Here is an 8,205-nt window from a genome sequence, read left to right on the forward strand (position 1 = left end):
CCATCCATTAATGAAACATTCAGGAAAGGGAGAGGGTTTTCAGAATAGTGGCAAACAACGGTGCTTTAGTAACCTTTGTGCTTCCCACAAACTTAATCTAGGCAGCATAGCAGTAAGATCACATGTGATTCTGTTATATTGGAATATGTTTTTCCCCCTACACGAAGTTTGCTGTAGTTCATTTCTTTGTTTTGCTCCTGTATTGTTTGGAAGCTTTGACATCCACCAATGCTTCCTGTAAGTGACATGTTTTTCTTTCGAAGGAGGGCTCAAAAGTACATTTGGGAAACTCTTTGGAGTAATTTAGTACGGTAAGTGTCAGTTCTCTTCCTGACTTGACTATTTTGATTCCCAGGACTACACCCTGTGCTGATGGAGAACACATTCTCTGAGTGTGGCTCCTTATGTAGCTGAAATTGGACCAGCAGGCTTGGGGGAGCTCCAAGTTAGCAGAAGTACAGTACAGTACACACACACACCACACCACATTGATCGGAGGGGAACCCAGAGAGGAAAAAGGCATGGTTGGCTGCCTGGAACCCCCCCCCACACATTTTCTTGCATGTGCCACTAGTTTCTGCCCAGTTGTAAACAGCAGTGTCAGCTGTGCTTGGAGACAGTATGAAAGCTGGTCTCATTCTTGAATACAAATAGCTATCCTGGAGCAATATTCTTTGGATTTGTAACCTGAACCAGGGACAAGCCAAGACATTTTGCAGCTTGACATATGCCCCTTACCCATTCTGTGTACAGAAGCTGGTTGGACAGGCTCTTAAATCTTATTTTAATCACTTGTGACATGGTAGCATACACCACAACTGAGACTGCAGGCCAGATTAGGGGACCTAGGAGTGGTCATGCGGCAACAGAGGGAAATAGCTGGGCAGCTCAGGAGGAATAGTCGGAGAATGTTGCTGCTGCCTCCAACTTCTGCCAACTGGGGTGGTTGTCTTACTCTTTCTAATGGCAGGACCAGCCCTGACTTGACTCCCAAATATTAGAGCTCATAATAGCATGATTGAAAGAGATGAGTAACAGCATGGTTAATTTAATTGGGTTTACTCCCAGGTAGGTGGGGGTAGCCTTAGATGGTGATCCTGTGTTCACTCACATGGGAGTAAGTCCCGTTTGAGTCCCGCAGAAAAACACACAAACAACTGTCATTATAAGCTTTTCAGTACAGTAATAAAGCAGTATTAAAGCAGTATTATTAGTAAAGCAGTATTAAATTGATGTGGTTCCAGGAGCTGTAGTCACTTTACAACAAAAACTGCCTAGGATCATGTTGAGCATAAAGACACTATCTTATAGGGATATGAAGCACTAAGTGCCATCCTATACATGCTTATTCAGAAGTCAGGTCCATTGAGTTCACATTAGGGGTATAAGATTGCAGCCTAAGTTTTTCATTGACTTCTCAAACTGGTTTTTGCAGAGACAAATCTCAGTACAGTCATACCTCAAGTTGCGTTTGCTTCACATTGTGTTTTTTCAGGTTACGAACACGTAACCTTTGTGCATGCATGAACTGTGCACTTCGTGCATGCACAGGAGCACTCTATCATGTCATGCGCACACGCAGAAGCGGCACTCTACATACAGACTTTTCAGGGTGTGAACGGCACCCCGTAACAAATCACATCCGTAAGTAGAGGTACCACTGTAGTAAAGATGACGATGAACAGATACAAAAATGAAGATTTGGCATACATGTAGTTCCACACAACCTAAATGCTTGGATAATCTGAAAATGGAACTTTCAATTCAGGACATAGAATCCACAACCCAGTGGAGATCAACCAATGAAATGTATGCTGTGTGGCTATTCACTTTTCACACTCAAACCAAACTTGGATTGGAGAAGTAGAAAGATCTGTAATGTCTGAAAAGGAAGTCTTAAAATAAATTTCAACATAGTGGAGGGGTGTGCAAGTTCCCCTTTCAAATGCTTTGAACCATCTTCAAATTGGGGAAGGAGAAATTCTACTTGGCAACAACAAATAAGACACATATTCCAGTCCCCCTTGAACTATGAATAAATTTCATTTCTCACTGACATAATGGTAGTTGTAATGGGACAATGTTTCTGTAATGTGTAGATGTTACTTGTAGAGTTTGAATTGTTGTAAGTTTAATTGATAAAATGTGCTCCATGCAGAACAAATGAAAACTTGAGTGAGAGTGGGGATGCACAATTCAAATCATTCTGAGGTTCACTTAATGAGGCTGAAATTGGTTAGAAGTTCTCAGTTCTATCCAAATTTCCATGAAAGCAGCCCCCAAAAGGAACCAATGCTTTGTTTATATGTAAAATGCCATCAAGTGCACTGATCCCATAGCAATAATAGGCAATTTATGTCAAAATGGATACCGGATTGAAGGTTGCAGACTGCAATACGTTCTGGGCCATCCTAAATAGTACACTGAAGAGTGCCCTCATTGAGACACCCTAGCATTAGATGCAGTCCACTGCCTTCCTTTGCTGCAGGATGCTCATACTGCCCCATACAAAAAAATTATCAATGGGTTATTGACATGGAAACAATAAGCTTGGTGTTACCTTGCACCAAAACCAAAGTATTAGGCTGGACGCAATGTCAGGACAACATGTAAAAAAAGGCACACTCCTGGAATTCTGGGTGTATGTTTTGTTGTAGCCCAAATCTTAAGTCTGGCACACACAGTTCATTATTCATTTTGGCGCATTCAGCAATTGTCAGGGAGCCAGGGGCCTTGATAGTGAATTGTACAAAAATAAAGTGTTGGGTCAAATGTGTTGCTAAGGTTCCTCATAGAGGACACTCTTGGAGTAATGGGTGTATGCTTTATTTGTATCTTGATTACTGGCATGGGGCAGGGTGCTTCACAATGTGTTGCACCAAAATGAAGCATTAGGACAGACATGATGCTGATGGGGCTTCTTGAAGAGGACACTCTCCTGGAGGAGTGAATGGATTATTTGTAACAGTCCAAAATTCACCACCACCCTTCTGAGTAATACCACTCCCCACCCTCTCACTATATATAAGGGTCTGGAGACTTCTGTTTCAGTGTATCTGAAGAAGTGTGCATGCACATGAAAGCTCATACCAATGACAAACTTAGTTGGTTTCTAAGGTGTTACTGGAAGGAATTTTTTTTATTTTGTTTCAACTACACCAGACCAACACAGCTACCTACCTGTAACCAGTCCAAAATTCAGTTTGGGATGCACAGTTCTTTATCTGTAAGGGTTCTTCAGAGTCACTGCACATAAAAGAGTGCTGCACAAATCCAGTGATTTTGATTGGAGAGAATGATTGTGCATATTGGAAGATATCATTCCCACGGTCATTGTAATACCTGATACAAGGTAGCCCAAAGCCTTATTTTGAGCTGCATGGGCTTATAAACTTCAGTCCCGACTCATTCAGCTGCATCAAACTTTTATAGAAATAAGGACTTGGGAAGCAGCTAATAACCAGGTTTAGTCTTGTGGCAACTTGCACATCTTTTATACTTACATTCCTGCAGAGAGTTTTTGCCAACATTTTAACTAAATGGAATTCAATCATACATAGAAACGTAATGTGCACAAACAGGGCACATTGCTAGAAGTTAGTTCGCCACCTTTACCCTACTGAGAAACACAAATAACCATGCTGTGCCACAAAGAAAGGTTTACGGCACTCTCTCTCTTTGTTTTCCCCACATTGTAGATAAGCGATGCCTCTTTCGTTTTCTTAGCTACTTTAGTATCTATTACATGTATACTCTTTTCCTGCCAGGAAGTTCAATATAGATAGGGTTTTGCTACATTTTATCCTCACACCAACTCTGTGAGATAGTTTAGTCTGAGAGAGTGATTGGTCCAAAAAACCACAGTGATATTCAAGCCTGAGTAGAATTCGAAGATGGGTTTCAGTAGACCTAGTTTGACCATCCTACTATGCTATGTTACACCACCAGGTCCATCTGAATCTCTCTTGCCCTTATATTTCTCATCTCATGGTGCACTCTATTCCACAGCTCACCCCGCATATAGATATCTCAGATGTTTCAGCGTACAAGTCATTCTTTACTTCTTATCACCACCCAAACAGAACCCCATTGACTCTTTACAGCTTGTATTACTTCTGAGAGAGCATATTCCAGGAACTTTGGAGACTGAAGCTGCAGTCATATATATATATGGGAGTAACTGAAAATGGGATGCATAGGCATGGATAGGATCACGCTGTGAGCCACCTTGAAAAACTGGGGCGGTGGGGGTTGCCATAAATCTGTGGTGGGCTTTCACTGGTAAGATATCTCTCGCCCCACCTGTAGGGATTCTTCAACAGAACAGAAGAGTCAACAGAACACTGAAAGGAGGAAGTCACTCGAAAATAAAGGATGAGAATGTTGTCTGTATATTTTGCCTCATATCCCAGGTGCTATCAATGCTTGAAACCCATTTGGGGTTTCTATTTTCAAACGAAAGCCAGGATTTTATGTCTTAGTCTCACAGGCAGGAGAGTGGGGTTTATGCTGTGGGAAGAGCAGGGCACCTACCTGTCCTTATCCTCTGCCTGACTTTGTCCAGCAGATTCAGCATGACATGTCTCAACAAGTTGTTTTAAATTACTTTGTTTTGACCTCAAGTGCTCAGAAAAACCTGTCGAAATCTTTCTACAATTTTTACTTTTGGTTAAGCATTTTTATTTATTCTACTTGATCGGGGGCATAGCTGTCAAGTTCTCCCCTTTTTAAAGGGAAATTCCTTTATGCTGAACAGGCTTCCTCGCGAGAAAAGGGAAAACTTGACAGCTATGATCGGGGTGGGGTGGGGTAGGCATCAGGCCCCAAGGGTGCCAACTTGAATAAAATATTGGAGGGGGCAGGTATGCCCCACCTCGCGTAATCGATTGCATGACACGGGACACACGCATCCCGTTTCTGCGATAAGGCATATTGCTCCTGAAAGGCTCTTTTTTGCGCTATCCAGAGGAGACCTTTCTGTGCATTTCTGGGGGGGGGGATTTTGTTTCCCGCCGTTTCTGTGCTAAGCGCGGGACTGAAGCCACGGCGCCAAGCAGCCCCGCTCGGGTGGGTGAGAGGAGGAGGAGACCCAGCACGAGAGAGATGCCGGTCTTTTCCCTCAGCTTGGTGGGGTGGGGGTGTCTTTGCAACAGCCCCTACGGCGCGCGCGCCTCGCTCTTTTTGGCCCCTCCCTCCCAGCGGTTTCAAGCCGCCCCTCCCTCGCCCGGGGAGAGCCGCGCCGCGTGCTTCCAGAGCATAAAGCCCCCAGCATCTCCCCACGTTATTCGGCGTGGTTTACTCGGAAGCAAATCCCACCAAGTACAAGGGCGCTCACGCCTAGGCGGCAGCCCCCTACCACCACCCATGACTGGAAGGCGCCAACCCCACCCCTCTGAGGCACCGCTGTGAAATGGCTCCAGGAGCCGCTCCGGAAGTATCCCTCCCCCCCCCCGCTTGACGGGAATGTTCTAGATAGAGAAGTGATAGCGGCGTATCCTCAGCTGCGCGCGCATCCCCGAAAAGACTGAAAATTTTCCACTGCCGCTGCTGCTGCTCTAGCCTGACAGCGGCGCGCGTGGCCGCTCCCCCCTCCCGATCACATGACGAGGCGTTTAGTCACTTCTCTTCTCCCAGGGCGAGGCAGGCAGGGCAGGTTGGTTCAAAGCATCCGCGCCGAAGCCGGAGCGTGGGGAAAGCAAACACAGCTGGGGACACAATGCAGTGGATGTTACAATGGCGAGAAGAAGCAAGCTCCGGCTTGTGTATGCGCTGGGTTTGCTTTGCCCACAATAAAGCTGCATTGCTCTGCACCTTCTTCATCCTGTGGGTAGGAAAGGGATTGAAGCCGATCAAGATACGGAAGGCACATGATGTGTGATGGAAATGGGATATGATTGAAATACAGTACATAACAATGCGGTTTTATGCGAGGCACGTTTCATCACTGAGAATTTAGTTGCTGCCCCAGCTATGGCAGAAAATAATTTCAAGATATATCTGGCAGGGAAAGAAACCAAGAATAAAATTTAAATTGCTAACGGGTACCAAAGGAAGAGAGGGCTTCACCTTGCCAGACTTGAAGTTATATTATGACGCGTCTTGCCTCTGTTGGTTGAAGGAATGGATGTTGTTAGAAAATACAGATTTGTTGGACTTAGAAGGATTTGATAATAGATTTGGTTGGCACGATATGGTATGATAAAACAAAAGTCCATAGAGGATTTGGTAACCATATATTCCAAAGATTTCTATTTGAAGTATGGAATGGGTATAAAAACCTATTAGAATGTAAAACAGCTTGGTGGTTATCACCTTTGGAAGCAATGAGTGTGAAAAAGAGAAGTATGAGTAAAAATAGTGTTACATATGAAAAATTAGTAAGAGAAGAAGGAATAATTGGAAAATTAAACCTTTTAAAAAGGTAAAAGTTGTATATTCCTGCGTATAAGACTACTTTTTAACCCAGGAAAATCTTCTCAAAAGTCGGGGGTCGTCTTATACGCCGGGTCGTATTTTTTATACGGCGAGTATATCCCAAACTCTATATTTTAACTGGAAAAGTTGGGGGTCGTCTTATACGCCCAGTCGTCTTATACGCCAGAATATATGTTAATGACCGGTATATGTTAATGACTGGTTGCACTATCGCCAAATTAATGAAATGTTCAAAGAGGATTTAAAGGAAAATGGATTTGGTTATACTAAATCAAAATTTTAAATTGAACTATTGAATAATAATGTTAAAATATTGTCTAAAATATATAAATTGCTGTTGGAATGGCACTTGAAAGATGAGGTAAAGTTGGTTATAATACTTTGGGCCAAAGATTTTGGTTATAATATACAGTGGTACCTCGGGTTAATAACTTAATTCATTCTGGAGATCCGTTCTTAACCTGAAACTGTCCTTAACCTGAGGCACCACTTTAGCTAATGGGGCCTCCCACTGCCGCCATGCCGCCACTGCGCGATTTCTGTTCTCATCCTGAAGCAAAGTTCTTAACCCGAGGTACTCCTTCTGGGTTAGCGGAGTCTGTACCCTGAAGCGTCTGTAACCTGAAGCGTCTGTAACCTGAGGTACCACTGAACAGTTAAAAAATTGGGAGAAATTGTGGAAAGAAGGAATAAAATTTACAGCATGCAATGCTCTGAAAGAGAATGTGATGAAAATGATGTATAGATGTAGATAAAAGGTATAAAATAAGTAACAAATGCTGGAAATGTAAGGAAAAAGAAGGTACTGTACTTTTTATCATTCGTTGTGGGAATGAAAGAGAGTGAAAAGCTTCTGGGAAATGATATATAATGAGATGAAAAAGATGTTGAAATATACGTTCAGAAAAAAACCAGAAGCATTTTTACTGGGTATTGTGGGTAAGGATATTAATAGACAAGATAACAAATTGTTTTTGTATGCGACAACGGCAGCAAGAATATTATTGGCACAGAAATGGAAGCAAGAAGAATTACCAATGAAAGAAAAGTGGCAGATGAAATTAATGGACTACGCAGAATTGGTTAAGATGACAGGAAGAATTCAAAACCAGCGGGATCAGAAATTCTTAGAAGATTGGAGTAAATATGTGAACTATTTGAAAACCAATTGAAATCAACTAACTATGCTTGTAGGATTGCAAGAAGTTTTCCAAGGAGAATTATAGGAAATATTGCAGGGAAAATTTATGAGATTGATTGTAAGCTATGGATTATTAAAAGTAATAGTGAAAATAATGAAATACAAGGCTAAGTGAGGAAGATTGAAAATCATTAGACGTGGTTGATGGAAGTCCTAGGCTTATAGCCAAAATGTTGTATAAGAGAAGAGAAGATGTTATGTTTTGTTTGGAAAATGTATATAAAATAATAAAAATGATGATACATATATATAAAAGAGAATGTAGTTGCTGCCCCACTATTTGATTCCCTCTTCTCTCGTCCTGGCCATATGGGGGGGGGGGGAGAGAGAGAGGGTAAGGGGGCAATTGCTCCCCACTCCATGAACCATAACCCCCAGACTTTATAGTGTCAAGAATCACAGAATCCTAGAGTTGGAAGGGACGCCAAGGGTCATCTAGTCCAACCCACTGCATTGCAGGAATCTCAGCTAAAGCATCCACGACAGATGGTCATCCAACCTCTGGTTAAAAACCTCCAAGGAAGGAGAGTTTAGTGGGAATCTCCTTTCTTGTAACTTGAAGCCATTGG

Source organism: Zootoca vivipara, chromosome 9, assembly GCF_965207765.1.
Source record: "Zootoca vivipara chromosome 9, rZooViv2.hap1.1, whole genome shotgun sequence".
Taxonomy (NCBI): domain Eukaryota; kingdom Metazoa; phylum Chordata; class Lepidosauria; order Squamata; family Lacertidae; genus Zootoca; species Zootoca vivipara.